This window comes from Cucurbita maxima, unplaced genomic scaffold (genome assembly GCF_002738345.1).
Source record: "Cucurbita maxima cultivar Rimu unplaced genomic scaffold, Cmax_1.0 Cma_Scf00037, whole genome shotgun sequence".
In the NCBI taxonomy this organism is placed as follows: domain Eukaryota; kingdom Viridiplantae; phylum Streptophyta; class Magnoliopsida; order Cucurbitales; family Cucurbitaceae; genus Cucurbita; species Cucurbita maxima.
The window spans coordinates 377,221-393,694 of record NW_019272053.1 but is presented as its reverse complement, the minus strand read 5'-3'; the positions used below and the strand labels follow the sequence as shown (position 1 = coordinate 393,694).

General features: G+C 43.5%; 4 non-coding genes across 4 annotated transcripts; all 4 read right to left on the bottom strand.

Annotated features, from left to right (window-relative positions):
• Nucleotides 1–74: 74 nt before the first annotated feature.
• On the bottom strand, nucleotides 75–148 carry TRNAV-CAC. The gene has a single exon. It is a non-coding gene; the product is annotated as a tRNA-Val (tRNA).
• A 562-nt stretch (nucleotides 149–710) lies between these two features.
• On the bottom strand, nucleotides 711–784 carry TRNAV-CAC. Its single transcript has one exon. It is a non-coding gene; the product is annotated as a tRNA-Val (tRNA).
• A 244-nt stretch (nucleotides 785–1,028) lies between these two features.
• TRNAV-CAC lies at nucleotides 1,029–1,102 on the bottom strand. The gene has a single exon. It is a non-coding gene; the product is annotated as a tRNA-Val (tRNA).
• Nucleotides 1,103–1,187: 85 nt separating this feature from the next.
• Nucleotides 1,188–1,261, bottom strand: TRNAV-CAC. The gene has a single exon. It is a non-coding gene; the product is annotated as a tRNA-Val (tRNA).
• Between the last annotated feature and the right edge of the window lie 15,213 nt (nucleotides 1,262–16,474).

Sequence of the window (16,474 nt, the reverse complement as noted above, 5' to 3'; positions counted from 1 at the left end):
GCCCAGGTTCGAACTGAACTCGAATCAACGGTGAAATCGTTGTTCTTGAAATAGTAAAAACATGATTTTAAAAATGTCTGAGCCCAGGTTCGAACTGGGGACCTCTAGTGTGTGAGACTAGCGTGATAACCAACTACACCACCCAGACAAGCTAACAAACCAAAATAACGATTTGAACTCGAATAAACGGTGAAATCGTTGTTCAGAAAAAAGTAAAAACATAATTCTAAACATGTCCGAGCCAAGGTTCAAACTGAGGACCTCTAGTGTGTGAGACTAGAATGATAACCAACTACACCGCCCAGACGAGCTAACAAACCAAAATAACGATTTGAACTCGAATAAACGGTGAAATTGTTGTTCAGAAAAAAGTAAAAACATAATTCTAAACATGTCTGAGGCAAGGTTCAAACTGAGGACCTCTAGTGTGTGAGACTAGCGTGATAACCAACTACACCACCCAGACAAGCTAACAGACCAAAATAACGATTTTAACTCGAATCAACGGTGAAATCGTTGTTCAGGTAATAGTAAAAACATAATTTTAAAAATGTCTGAGCCCAAGATTGAACTGGGGACCACTAGTGTGTGAGACAAGTGTGATAACCAACTACACCACCAAGACAAGCTAACAAACAAAAATAACGTTTTGAACTCAAATCAACGGTGAAATCGTTGTTCAGGTAATAGTAAAAACATAATTTTAAAAATGTCTGAGCCCAGGATTGAACTGGGGACCTTTAGTGTGTGAGACTAGCGTGATAACCAACTTCACCACCTAGACAAGCTAACAAACCAAAATAACGATTTGAACTCGAATCAACGGTGAAATCGTTGTTCAAGAAAAAGTAAAAACATAATAATAAACATGTCTGAGCTAAGGTTCAAATTGAGGACCTCTAGTGTGTGAGACTAGCGTGATAACCAACTACACCACCCAGACAAGCTAACAAACCAAAATAACGATTTGAACTCAAATCAACGGTGAAATCGTTGTTCAGGTAATAGTAAAAACATAATTTTAAAAATGTCTGAGCCCAAGATTGAACTGGGGACCTCTAGTGTGTGAGACTAGCGTGATAACCAACTACACCACCCAGACAAGCTAACAAACCAAAATAACGATTTGAACTCGAATCAACGGTGAAATCGTTGTTCAGAAAAAAGTAAAAACATAATTCTAAACATGTCTGAGCCAAGGTTCAAACTGAGGACCTCTAGTGTGTGAGACTAGCGTGATAACCAACTACACCACCCAGACAAGCTAACAAACCAAAATAACGATTTGAACTCGAATCAACGGTGAAATCGTTGTTCAGGAAAAAGTAAAAACATAATTTTAAAATGTCTAAGTCCATGTTCCAATTGAGAACATCTAGTGTGTGTCTTCTTCCTTTTCCTCTGCCTTCACCTTTTCCTATCCTTTCTCTACAGGGAGAGTCAATTCATTCAATTCTTTTCTGATATTCCCTGAACCTTATTCATTCGACTGAAAGTCAAGACTCAACTCAAGCGATTTGAGAGTGAACTGTAAGACTAACTCCTTATTAATTCTACTTCTTTCCCTCTTTCTTCTTCTCCTTAACTACTTATTAATTCTCCTTCTTTCACTCATTTACTCGTTCTCTATTCTTTCCTTTTCCTTCTTTCACTGGGTAAAGCATATTCACTATCTCTTTTCTTTCTTCGTGCTTGTTTCAGGAAGCACTTCGATCACTCCTGATTGTATATGGATTTTTTTGACAGACGACAGTGATGATTTACCGACAAAAAGAGGTCAAGCCGATAGGACCTACTTGAACAATCGCCCAACTTGATCAAGCTGATTAGCAAGTGGACCAACTCGTTCACGTTCATTTGATTTACTCTGAATCTCAGACTGTTCCCCTTTAGCTTCTTTAGTCAATTCTAATTGTTCACTCTTAGTTGACCGTTCCGCTGGGGCTGTAACACAAAGAGGAAGCCCTGCGCTCTAGTGTAGAATTTCTTGATCTACGAAATGAGTGAAAAAGGGGTTCTTTCCCAAGATGTGTTCTTGCCATTTCATTTTGACAGAAGAAACGAACAGACTTTAGTTGATAGAAAGGAAATGTATATTGATACGTTCAATCGAGTCCCGTTTTCTATTCCTCTTTCTTTGGTTGGTTGGTCTTATTGTTGTCGGTTTAGGGTGCTCTGGCTAATATGACTATGTTGCTTCCTCTTACGGGTCATCATACCAATTAGTAAAGGTGGAGGGGGACATACGAGTACGCGACGGGAAGAGAGTTGAGACGGAGACGAATCCAAGCCAACGAGGTTACAAAAGGTACGAACGAGTTGGATAAGCAGTTGACGGTGTACTTTTCTAGTTATTCCCGCTCCAGTGGAGATTGCTTGCTTTCTAGGAATTGGTAATACTTGGTCTTTGAATCAGAAGTGGTGGCAGGGCAAAGAATAGGTGGAGATTAGGATATAGTTAGGATATTCCACTGTCTCGGTAAACCCATTTCTAGTTCTTTTAAAAAGGGGCTTTTCTTTATTGCAAGAAAAAGAAAGGATCGCAACGTCCTACTTAACTAGTCCATCAACCTATAGGACTGCCATTAGTGCTTCTAGCCAGATTCTTTACAGTCAGACCAGTTTTCTTCATCGTTAGCTAATCAGATGGATTCTCTTACTTAAAGAGATGTAAATTGAAATTCTTCTATCAATTCCCCTTAAAGCCTGATTTTCTTCCGAACTTCAGAAGTGCTTCGGTTGGTCTGTTTCTATCAAAGAATTAAGCGCTGGAGACTCGGCTAGCAGAAGATCATAGATCATACTTCTTTCTCGATTGCTTTTCAAAAAATAGAGGTTTTTAAAGTAATAGCACAAATTTTGTCTTTACCGTGAAGACGGAAATAGTACCTTGACGCCCAGTTGAACGTCATACCTAACTTCTTTCTACGGGGACTGTTGGCCCCTCCCTTGGAAACGAGAAGGATAAGGGACTTGGTCGCCAATCTAATACTTTGACGAACTCAATCGTCACTTTGGTTAGCAGTGGGCCCATCATAGGTGCATGCAATAGGATCGACCTGTGACCCAGGTGGTTAGGAAGTTTCCGAATGATTCTACTCCTTTTGTTCTATGAATCCCGACTGACTCCGAATGCTTCTACTCCTTTGGTTCTATGAATCCCGACTGACTCTGCTATGCAATAAGAAATCTGTATACGTATAGGAGTGAAAAGACCAATACAGATAGATAGAAAGCCAATGCTTTTCCCCTCGGAGCCAAAATCTGTCTTTCTTCCCCAAAGGTCTAACCTTCTTCTTTCATTGAAGAAAACAGTTCTTTTTGTCGAAGATAGGAGGATGATATAATATCTTAATTCATTCTCTTATAATAGCAGTTCTTTACAGGGGTAGGCGGGGTAATCAGCACCAAGACCATGACCGCTATAATGCACGTTATCAAGGCCACTTCATTCATTATCATAACTTCTCAGAATAATTTCATTTAAAGCTTCTTTTCTTATAGGCTCACCTTGGTGAAATTCACTAACAGCAACCAACTCTGTTTTTTTTTTTATGAAAAGACTTATAATAAGGAGTAGGTGGAAAACTTTCATCCTCTTCCTACTAAGCCAAGTGGCGGCGTCTGCTTACCGACACATTTCTTCTTCAGAGAAGGACTTGAACCTTTTTATAAACTAGAAGATCCATAATGCTCGCAATACGAAGAAGAAACTCATGGGGCGGCCAGGCCATATGGATGCATACTTCAAGGTGGTCTTTTCTTTGCGGATTCTTTGATAAAAGAATAAAAGGCGGAAGACCCAGTATCCTCAGAAAGCAGATCGCTAAGGTGACCCCTAACCTAAGCAGGAGGCTACCACGGATCCCTCACGAAGAAAACCACGGCTTAGATTAGATTCGAGCCATACATAAGTTAGAAGAACTGGAAGTCTGGGTAACTTTGCAGCTCCAGCAATCTAAAAAGCTCCCAATCCAATTGGAAGAACAAGAGCTCTCTACCGGAATACCTTGTGCCGAATTTCCAAGCCACCCGATGCGGGTTGTAGGCAAGCTTCCGGCTCTCTGAGTTTCAATCCACCGGGCGCGTATAAAGAAGAAGAATCTTTTTTAATGGATATCTACATATCATCAAAATCTTCGGGATCAAAAAGCTTTCTTCATCCCTGTTTTGCTCTTCAATCAAGTGATGCTGCTAGTGAGATCCGAACGAGAATAGTTGTGAGCTAAACTAACTGTACAAAGAGAATCGATGTCTTCTATCTTAGAGTAAGCAAGGGCTAGAAGTCGAGCACCGCTACAGTGATCCATTTGCAACCTTCCTTAGGTAAAGAAGATAGGTTCAAACCCCCCTTATTACGAATTAGATAATAGATCTCCTCATCTACGGCTCCATGTCATGTATTACATAGCATTAAGCAAAGCTCATGCTTACTCCATGGAGTCTCATCTGGTGCAACTCCATGTGCTATATAAGTCAAATAGTAGGGTCTCAGGATGACTCGAGTAGACCTCCTAATCCTAAGAGGCTCTGGCTCCTGAACATCTCCCACGGGAGGGCTCATCATCGTGCTCCCCTCTAGCTCATCTGCTTCAACATAAGGTACTCTAAAAGTATAGTGATATTTGTCTGAAAGTCCTGTTCACTGGTCCTCCTGACCTGAACTCCCACTAATGAAGAAACGTTCTCTAACTCTATAAAGTGAACATCCCGGCTCTCTAAGATTTGCTTAGTCTCGGGATTCTAAAGTCTATTAAATACTATAAGGAAGACCCCCCGAGCAAGAGATGCTCTTAGCATCGATCCCCTTTGAAGGTACGTGTACATAAGCCTGACATCCCCATTGAATATGGTCCGAGGGTGTGCTCTCCCGATCTCGGTTTGAGTTTAGAGAAAGGAACCGAGCTGTGTTGTGGAGACAGGTTATGTAGACTGAACAAGCCCGTCTGTCAAGGCGCCTTTCCTTAGATCTAAACTAAACGAGCATATATTGAGTGAGGCGGTCTAGTAGTTGTCCGTGGGTAGAAGGAGGCAGGGTAGTCTAGTCTAGTCTCGTTACTATAGCATAGTGCTAGATCGTAACTAGCGGACCTCTTATCTATTCTCCTCTCGATATCGGGCCTTGCCCCGTTGTTGAGTTGTCAAATCGAGACTTGTCTCTTGCTATTATCAAAAAATACGTAAATCCAAAACAGCTGCTGCAACCAACGCACTCTATCTAGAGAGTCATCTGTGATTTCCTTCTCGAACAGGCGGCTGAGAGGTCTTGTTCGAGTCTTGAAAGAACGAAGCTCCTGCTCTTTGCAGGGTATATGTTTAGCAAGTCCGACGACCCGACCCCTTTTTTCTATAGCACTGAGGAGCAGTAAACTACAGTGATAGAAGAACCTCGACTAGAGTTGCAAGTAAAGACCGGTAGGTCCTACTTAAGGAGACTTTTTTTTTTTTATTTCCATTTAGGAGTTCCAAATTTCAATGCCCCCTTCTTCGAGTGAAGAAAAAGATCCAAAGCCATTTGAATTTGAAAGCAATCAAAACAAAAAGTCAAGAACCGCCGAACCTATTATTGACCCTGTGACTAGGGTAGAGTTAGTTGGAGAGACATTACCTAGCCTTTGTCCGCATCAGTGGTTGGCACACCACCGGAAGCAGAGGAAGCTAACCGAGTTGACTAAGAATCAGTCGTTTACCTCGAGAACCAAAAAAGATGTATGTCTACCTATCCCTATGAGGAAAGCCAGGAGCAGTAAGTTCACCCCCCAACAAAGCTATACTCCTTCGGAGCCTGTTTGAGTTACCCTTGTTGATCCATATGCTTTTGAGCTAGCTGCAGTACAGTTGGTATGCAAGTCATCTCTTGGATATTCGATCGAGGCATAATTGCAGTGTCCACCTGAATTCAGTCAGTAACTCTTGTGCCATATTCGAACCCACCAATAAGCAGTGGGAGAGGCACCACCACCGCTTAATCCACAAAGCAGATAGGAATGAAGTATCAGATCAAAATCCAGTCGTTTATCCAAAGAACAATTCGAGGATTGATTCTTATTCACCGAGGGAAAGCAGCAGTTCCACCAGCAGTGCCAGTCGCGGTTGACCCATCATCATCTCGCGTCGCGTCCCTCTCGGATCGGGAGGCCGAAGCCTTATACAAGCCCCAGAACAAATAATGGAATGGTAATCCAATGACGACTATACTAGGAAAAATTGGCTGCTTAAGACCGGAATGTTCTCTTACGCTTAACAGGGCGCCATAAAAAAATACTAAATAAGCCGTACAGAGCCTGAGCCTATTCTCATCAGCCTAAGAAGAATCGACCGAATCGATCTAATATTTCATAAACTTGTTTATCGTCAATGCTTGCTAACTGAATTTGATACTGAATTTCTATTATTTATTAATCTGACCTTTATACTTGATTAGTTGAATTAGGGAAGTAGCCTAGCTCAGCTTGGCGAAGCTCCTAATGTAAAGAGTACTCTCATTAAAGCAGGGTGACATATTACCGTTGACCTCAGACCTCACACCTGATTTCCTCTCCCTATCAGTCTCACAATTCCATTGCCTCTTCTCGATCCCCCGAAAAAAGGCGGATGCTCCTGTAGGTAGGAGCAACTTCACTTTCGGTGTTCGGCGCTCCCTTCGAACTGATATCCAAAGATTCCCTGTAATAGGATGGTTTGAAATGATGGTTTATTACAGGTTCTGGTGGCATGAATAGGATGAGCATACGAATGAGCCGGAACATGGATACGGTAGTGGTTCGAGCCGGTCGAGAGTACGAGATTACTGACCGAAGACTGATCAATTGAGATGGGCGGAAGCCCTGCTATCGAAGGAATGCATCCAACAGTGTTCTGTCTCATGGGTTCTCTCATGCTAGAATTGGCTCAACAATCCACTTTGTTCTCCCGTAAATCACTGAAATTAGAATACATAACTGATGTTACTTCGATCTGATACCTCTCGATTCAGAGAGGAAATGCGCATTTGTCTTATTTTGAGTCTCCCCATCTCGATCTCTACTAATTGGATACGGGACTGGGTGAAGGGAAGCTTTCTGGGAGAAAGGAGGAAAAGGTCGGTATAGCTAGTAGCTAAAGGCTTGACTCAAACATATGGTCTCGATTACGAGGAAGCCCTTATTTACCCCACCCCAGTAGCCAAGATTCAGTCTGTTCGTCTCCTGCTCTCTATTGCAGTGAATCGAGATTGGCCTCTGTTCCAATTAGATGTTCCAAATGCCTTCCTGAACGGGGACCTACAGGAAGAAGTTTACATGAGTCCTACCCCCAGTTGTGTAAGGGGGAGGAGAACAAGAGAGGTCAACTGTAGTGGAAACCAAACGACGGGGCCGAGAATCTGTGATCGATCCGAAGAACCACTGCCAGATACGATTCTGCTTCCCCTTCGTACTACCGAGATTCTTGCCTGGCTTTCTTTCGGCTTAAGAAGGCAGCGGTGAGAATGAGGAACACTTCAGAACTCGTTGAGAATGGGCGTTTTAGGGTCTAAAAGCTCTCCAACGTGTTGCGGATCCTTCAGCCGTGAGAGGGTCTTTTGGCCGCCGTGTGAAACTTAGCTTGCTTTAGCAGCAACGTGATGATTCGACGTTCGTGGTAGGCGTAGGAGCTGGGCGAAGCGGTAGCCAAGCTCTGGTGGTGATGCAAGTGCGTGGTGAGCGTAGTAGCCCCCTCGGGCATGCTCTTTGTACAACAAAGCGAAAAGCTAGTAAGGGTCGGAATTGAATATCATATGTAGTGTAGAATTGGATCTGAGGCTCTTTACTAGGATTGGAACAAGTGAGAAACGAGTGACCACAAGCTCCGCTTAAGCGCTCGACATGCAGTTAGCTCAAAACATGTTCATCATGTGGCCGAGCGAAGCGCACCTACACCTGTCTTTGTGAAGGGTGAAGGTGAAGCAACCTAGCATCACTTTAGATAGGAGCAGAATAGATGACTTACAACTGAAAGTTCTTCGGATCGATAGATATATCGTACCACGTAATGGAGATCAGATCTTGGTCTGGATCCGGTGGTTCGCAGAATTCGGGACCTAACGATGGTTCTTCGGTTCGTCACATAAACGGGAGCAGACGACTCCCTCCTCTCTCCCTTTTCGGGGAATGGTTGCAATCACAAGCAAGTCATTGAATGAGTGGGGGGCTCCGAAAGCACATGCGGGATAAGCAGGTAATTCAGGAGACGGTCTAAAAAAGGGTCCGGTCTAGAAAGAAAAGAGAACTCTCAACAAGCTGGAACTAATCAAGATCAATAGGAAGTCCCGAAATTTCTTGACAAAGTGAAAGTTCATGTCACGACGATCCATATGGAAGGGCAGTTTTGTTGATGCATTCTGGTTGATAAAGTGTTTTGTCATTCTCCAACTCCGGATGAGTTTGAGGCCTACGACGCCTTTTTTTGAAGACTTTTTGTTGCGCCCCTCTCCATATTGGTCGAGCTGCTTCGCCTCTATCTCTAAAGGGCGAGGGTGGCGACCTTGTTTGGGTGCCCCTATAAGATCCCTGGTAAACTCGGGCTCGGGGGGGCTTTTGCCTGAATTTCTTGAAGAGCACGAGGTCACCTCTTCATCAATAGAAAGGAACGCCAGAAAAAACATTGTTCACTCCCACCAAGAAAAAATAGTGGTCAGTGATGAGAGGGCTGATTGTGGTAGTCATTTCTCACTCATTCCATTTTTGGAGGATTCGTTCCCCGTTCCTGCGGCTGAGAAGCCTCAAGCTCCGCCACCCTTACTCAACCTCTATAAAAAAAAAAAAAAGCCCTTTACCCTTTCTCTAATAATCAGGTCAGCTCCAGAACCGGCGGAATTGCCCAATCCTATCTTTCCAGGAAGTCAGTCCGGAGCGGGAGCAACTGATAGAGCAAATTCTGACTAAACTCGATCACTTGGCGAGGGGGGTGTAGGAGGTCTTTTTGAGCGCATCTTTTTCATATCAATCAAGCGGGTTTCGTTTCATTTTCCGGAAAGCCTGTCATACTATTCCACTTTAGCTAAGCTAATGATGAAAGAGGATCTGGATTTGTCTGCAGATGATGATGATGTCCACTCCTGGCTCGATGCACTTAACGAAAGGGAACTCTCACGATGAAGAAAGAATTTCCTTCGTAATTAAGCAGCTTTAAGTAGGGGTGCGCTGGACCGCCGACGAATAATAGGTACCCCCACCCCAGGCAGAGTTAGTGAGCCGTGTAATAGGCAACCATTTCGCGCGGTTCGGGGGGCACTTGAGTCAGCCGCCGGCACCCGACTGCGTCTTGACCCCTATCCAATTTTTGGGCCAATTCCCCCTTCGTACTACCAAAAAATGAGATTCTTGCCGAATCCGAGTTTGCTGCTCCAACCATTACCAAACTAATACCTATTTTGTTTAGTACTTCAGGTGCTTATGTTGCGTATAATGTCAATCTCGTAGCGGATCAATTCCAATGAGCCTTTCAAACTAGTACTTTTTGTAATCGACTCTATAGCTTCTTCAATGAACGCTGGTTCTTCAATCAAGTTTTGAATGACTTTCTAGTCAGATCGTTCCTGCATTTCAGATATTCAATCTCATTCGAAGCTTTAGAAAAAGGTGCTATTGAGATATTGGGCCCCTATGGTATCTCGTACACATTCTGACGATTGGCCGAGCGAATCAGTCAACTTCAAAGTGGATTTGTTGTGCGAAGAGTGCATTATGACCCGTGGGCGCCTGCCTGGTGGGGGTGGCTCCTCCGTTGTGGGTAAACGGGAAACCCGACTCTACGAACCCGAGGAAAGGCTGCACAGCAGTAGTCAGAGCGTTAAGACCGGAGCTTTTTGTAGTGCTAGTAGTATAATGCAAGTGAATGAATTTCATCCCCTATCAAGTTCAGTGCTTACGCCCCTTTAGAGATAGGGAGAGGGGCGAGCAAAAGAGCTCGTTCTTCCATTTTGAGATCTTTAGATTCGTAAGATCATGATAGAGTCCCCTTTACTTGATATTAAATTCTTAAAGCTCCCGCCGCCCTACAACTAGTATAGTATTGCAGAGCTGACAGCTTCAAAGCTGACCTGATTATTAGAGAAATGGGCGCACTAGCCTAGCGCTAGAATAATATACAATACAATGTTAGGGGGCTGAAAAGCTGTTGTTTGCTGTCTACTTCGCGAGCCTTCACAGTCCCGTTCTGTAACTTCCCTTCTTTCGTCCGTCCACGAGGCTGTAAAAAGAGAGAAAGGGGCGGCTATCTAGTGGGAGTCATTTCGGTTGTATGCCACGAGGTCCCTATGGACAAGGGGACAAGTGAATCATCACTTTTGGGCGCAGGCAGCCCTCTACCATCCATCCCATTGCATTCCATCGTCTCGTATTGCTTTACTAAGCCGTATCAGACCAGATACATCTATTGAGTGAGAGAAAGGGAGAAAACTCTAAATATTCTTCATTTTGATATTGATAGGGATCCCCATTCATTCCGTCATTCCCGTCACTACGGATTGATTGTCCCTACCTAACTACATGGTTGTGGTCTAGGGAGCGCAATTGCTAGAGCAAGGGAGAATGAAGAGTAATGATTTCAGCAAGAGCAACCGAACAGACTACTATAGTGAGTCTAGTGACTACTAGAGTCGAGTTGAGTCAAAAGGTATGGTATAGCAGCCTTTCCGAGCGAGCCTCTGGGATCTCCTGTAAACCCCTATGTTGTGGTAAAGGGAGGATATTAGGGGAAGCAGTGAGTGGAGATTCCCCTGCAGAGAGCCAGATGAGGGGAGACCTTCATGTCCGGTTCGGAGGGCGGGGATATATCGACCCTACTATCATTATGCCTTTGCAATATTACTTGGTTTAACTCTATTTGTGATCTTTTCTCGTATGTGGGACTCTCTATCTTCTTGGGTAGATAATCGATCGTCTTTCATTTTGATAGTGAGTCGTTTTTATATATAATAATAAGTCAAGAATAATAATCGAACTGGAGGAGCGAAGCTGCTCGACGAGAAGAGGAGAGGAGCGAAGCAGTGAGACCAATAGAATAGGTTCAGGCAATGGAATTGCTTTACCGAGTTGACGAGGGGAAGGAGCGAAGCCAGGATGGCTTGGTAAGCAAGCAACCTGTTATGTAGGCCCCAACTCCAAGTTCTTTCTCTTCTTTCTTTTTGAGTTTAGTGAGAGTTTATCAAAACAATTGTCCAAGATTGCAAGATCGAGCACGCAACGCGCATAGTCTGAAGTTCAAGAGCGGGTTGTCTCCTCTTCAACATTTCTACTACTTACTTGCCTTCCCTTTTCAGAGATCTCCTTGTTCTCTTCCCAGGTTTTCCTCCATATCTTCCCTCTTCTTTCTTTGTGGCTTCTTCATCATCTTGTTCCATCCTTCAGGTTTGGTAGGTGTCCGGGCCTCCTAAAAAATCCTTCCGACAAGAATGCTGGCTGCTTTAACATTGTAAGACATTGAACCGTCTTGCTCTTGTGAACACTGATGATCAGTGGAAAAAGCCATCGGAATCCTCATTTTTTGTCCATAAGCTCTCCTCGTGTAAGAATTTCAAATGTCTTTTTATACACTGGCGCGGATGACTGCCCCTAAGGCACGGACCAACGCCTTCGTCTATCACCCGAATTTCTTGATTCACACAGCTTAGAGTATTTGCACTTTTGATTTCGTGACTCGACCTGTAGACGGTGATACCGCCACCTTCGGAGATGTGACCCTCTCTTATTCACTTATGCCGGTGCTCATGAAAAGCTTGGAGGTCGGCCCCTGTGTTCTGGCTCTGGGGGGGATGCTCGGCTAAGAATATCGACCCAACTTGCTTACCAAGCGAAAGGAATACCTCCTTCAATCAGCAAAAAGAGGGACCCTTGAGCATATTCTTATAGATTCATTAGAATGATTGGCTCCGTTTTCGGATCTAGGAGTTTCAGTATAGTAGGCGAGTACAATGGGAATCAATCAAGGTTCTTTTTTGGCAGTTCAGCTATTTGACTCGGAAACCGCTAGTCAACTCGTAAGCATAGCCAGGGGAGTCTCTTTCCAAAAGATGAAATCCCCGGCAAAAGGGCTGTAGGGAATATTACCGTAAATCGATTAACATTTCCAGATATATATGGCATACGTTATTCTCGAATCTGAGAGACAGATGGAGTCAGTCTTGTTACCCTCACCGGATCAGTTCGGGCTAGCGCACGACGCCCTCAGAGAAAGAATCTTTCCAGAGATTTGAAAAACTAACAAAGAAGAACTAAAGCCCTGATCACGGATCAAGATGCAAAAACAGAATGCAAAATAGAATCAGCGATCAACCAAGCGTATAGACCTCTTTTGATCCAGCAAAAGTGGATAGGACTAAAGAATAGCAGCTAATCTCCAAGCTTGAACTCCTTCTTGAGTTTTCCAAGATCAGCTGGGCCTAAAGTCAAGCCCCTTTTCTCCATTCCACAAAAAAGATAGAGAAGTTCTATACGCTAATACATAAAAAATCATACCTACCACACACAGAAGAAAGCATCAGAGATGGTGATCCACCAGGAAAGCACATTGACTCGATCACACACACCTTTATCTGAGTATCTTTCTCCGATTTGCACAATAAGGAATTTGTCCAGGGCTGCTGTTTATACAGTTTCAAGCTTAGGGAACAAAAAGAAAGAAAACTTAGTCCTTGCTCTTGCTGCGGGTGAGGATGAGGACTTTTTCATTCTCAAGGAAATAAAAAGAAGTGAACCTTAATCTAAAGCCGACTAGAGGAATAGACCAATCGAAGAATTGGCTTGGAAAGAGAAATCGCTCACTAGAGCAACAACAAAACTCCTTCCTTCAGGAATGGACAAGAACTCAAGCAAAAGAAGCAACTGGACCTGTTACGACTTTGACCGCTCTTAGGACCGAATCGAATGGAAGACTAGGGGACTCAGTCAAAGACTACTTCCTCTACTTCTCGGTAGGATTCAGTATAGGGGAAAGGAGGGGGAGTTATGCTTACAAGAGAAAGCTGGCCCGAAACAAAAGAAAGGGAACTTAGCCGACATCGACCATTCTTAGGAAACTAGGCTGGACAGACTGCGGGGCCACTCAATTAGACAACCAGACTGCCTATCCAGACAAGATTACCATACTCACTAAGAGACTTGCTTGCTTCCAAGACTTGACTGATACCTTACCACAATAGGACGAGAGGGAAATGCCCCTTCTTCAAGGTTAAGCTACCTTACCTTAGTCAACTAAGCAAGTGAGACGGGTAGACCACCCGGAAGGAAAGTTGTTTGTTGTTCAGTCTTGGTATGCGGTATTGTCCAAGTCTTTGATTACTTGACTGGACGTACCTACCCTCGTAATTGATAGATAGAAACCTATGGGAAAAGAAAACCCTGTTCTGTTTAGTTTCCTTACTAGTTCTAAAAGTGATCGAAAAGTTTCCCGCTATCGAGTGTGATAAAGTCAAGTTTGAAAGCAGCCAAGAGAAAGTTTGATTGGATGTGCCAGTAGGACTTCCTAACGTTCTATAATCAACTTAAGTTATCACGAAAAGAAAGGCTAAAGGAAGATAAAAAAAAAAAAAAGCCTATTCTATACCAGCTTCTTCTATAGATGAGATAACTATTCTGGGCATGAATGTGCAACTCCAAGTTTTTTTCCTCTACTTCCCACCCTCTAACTCTAAAGCGTTAGTATATATAAAGTGCGCTTTTGGCCTTAGCTGCAAGCCTTCTACTCCTTGGCATTCACGGATTGGTTATGTAGCAATCCTTCTTGTAAGGATCTGAAGTTTGGTTTTGATTGCCAGTGGCGTACGACCTTCTGTGCGATAGCATGGAAGATTTTGGTTTAGAGTGAAGGTGTCGAGCTATTTTTTATGGAGACTTTATTCTCCCTCATGATTCTAATCGGAGGATTGCTAACGATGTTTAAATTGTTGTCTCTGCTTTCTATTCGAAGAAAACTGAGCCAAGTATGAAGGTAAGCAAGTTTCTTGCTTGGGAATTGACTTCCGGTTAAAATTCAATACTTATATGGTGCTTCCAAGAGGAACCAAGACTTTCATGGTGCTGCCACGGGACATTCTGGTAAGTCGAGTGCTGGTGGCCTTCTCCGAGACTGTTCAGGAACATAGATCCGTGGGTATACCTGCAAAATGGCTTTCTCTACGAGCCTACAAGCTTAGCTTTGGTTTAGCTTCCAACTAAGGCTCAGGGAGTTCTTTCCCCGGGATTGAGTGAACGATCTCATAGCCCTCCACCCGTAGCCCACAAAAGCACTTATTTATATAAAATGTGTACGATACCCCTTTCAAGCTCAATCTTCTCGGGCTAACTTCTCAGGCAGAGTTCTTCCGCACGCAAATCTATATATCCTCCTTCTTTCTGTTCATCAAAATCAATATTTGTCCGATTGCGCTGTGGATTCAAAAAAGATTGAAAAAGACACTTTTCTTTTTAAAGAAGTAAAGCCAAAACACGGTGTCGAAGCAAGGGAAAGTGAAATCCAAAAACATAAGAGACATGGTAGGCGATTGGTAAGCCGATGTTCTGACTTTTCTAGTTCTAGACACTGAGAATGGCAGACCTGCGACCAGTAAAGCCACTGGAGAAGTGTTTGAGGCAGAAGGTATCCATTGATGCACCTTTAGTTTAGCATCTACTTTTTTGCTTTGACGACTCAGCACGAAGATGCTTACGAGACGCTACTCGGAAAACATTAGCTACAGGCGGCCAGAGTTGGGAAGGATTAGGCGGCAAGCACACAGTCGAGAAAGTAGATCCGGCCAGGGTTACCCTGCACTTTCAAGACGGATCGAAGGAGGAAGCCAAGATGCCAAAATTAGATTCCAGTGGAGATTCAGACCATCAGACACCGATTCTGAGGATGAAGGACACAATACAAGAGAGAGATGGAGTCGTCTGGTTGCAACACGACTTGGGAAACGTTTTTTGATGAGCAGCTCTACAGGTGTACGAGAAAGACTAGATAAAAACTATGAAGCACTGTAAGAACATTGAAGGCAGGTCATCGATAGTTGACGACGGTGGACCTGGGGAGGAGCACTTTACTTTAAGGCGTGCCCCAGCATTACCAGCATATAGTCTTTATCAAAGAAATTCTTGGAGCCGGCGTATGAGGCGCAAAAGGACAGATGGCATTACCAAGAACCAGAGATGGTGCGACTGAACCTCGGCACCGCTTTGTATATTCAGTCTTGCGGTGTAGTCCTTCAGAGGTATTCTTAGTGATAGGACAATTAACCTCCCTTTACCTTTTCCGGCCTCACTTAACCACTCTGGAATTCCTAGGTGTATTCCTTCTTTTCATCCTAATAAGTAGGAGGGGAGAAAGGATCAACTGGTTCACTTTTCTCTTTTTTATCTTTGTTTTCGTTAATAAAGAAAGTGGATTATTCTTAGTCTTAGAAAGAAAGGTACGATTCTATCGTTCAGAGGCCGTCCTCTGTCCCTGAAGATCAATTTAACGATCTCATACAGGTATGTCTAGATTTGGTTGAAAGGTATGTCCCCTGGGCTCTTAAGATTCCTTATGAATCTTGGACTGGACTTTGGTGTCAGGATTCGGCATTCGGCGTATCGGGAGCTAAGAAAACTCCCTTCCACCTGGAGCTCTTCGCAGTCTTCCTGTAGGATAAGGCTTCTTTGTTTGGTGCTAATGGTAACAGCCCGAGCCCGAGTAAGAACTCTAGACTATGACCATTTGCAGCTGAATGCAAAGAGTGGGCCTCTCAATACATTCTTTGTTTTGTTATTTTGCTTTTCCTAGGGGGGTGTTCCCTTTCTCAATTATGACGTACTAGGTTAGGTTGCCATCTAGGTCTCGGTCGGGGGTGACTTCAAAATTTTGGTAACATTCTTCCCTTCCCTTTATTCACGATCCTTGCTGCTGAATTAATCCCCCATGTGTCGGGACCTGAATCGTGGTGGTGCTCTTCTACAGCTTCTTCAATTACATAGTACATAGATAATAGCTCCTCTCCCTTCGGTCTCATTGCTTCGCTCCTCTCCTTCTTTGTTGAAAACAGCTCAAACACTCTATCTTCGTCTTCTCTCCTTTACAATTCTAAATCATAAGAAAAAGAGAAAGACTCAACCGAAAACTTGAACCTCGGCTTCTTTCGTCTCCCTTCTTTCACGAGGTCAAAGTAGCTCTTTTCTTTCCTCTCGCTTCTTTCACTCGGTAAATAGGATAATAGTCTTTCTCCTTCAAAATCAAGTGTTTCAAGGAAAGACTCAACTCTCGATGAATTATCCTTATCCTTATCCTCTCCAACTAGGCTTCGATTACAAGTTGGTGTGCTTTTAGCTCCGTAACCTTTGACTCTATTCCCTGACCTACACCTTATACTCTATTACCTTCCCTTATTTCACTCGGGTTTCACTATCTCATTTCTTTTTTAGGCTTTAGTCTGTTCTTTTTCTTCTTCTTCTTCTTTTTCGAAAGGAAAGATATATGCTATACACATTCAAATCTAATGGACTTC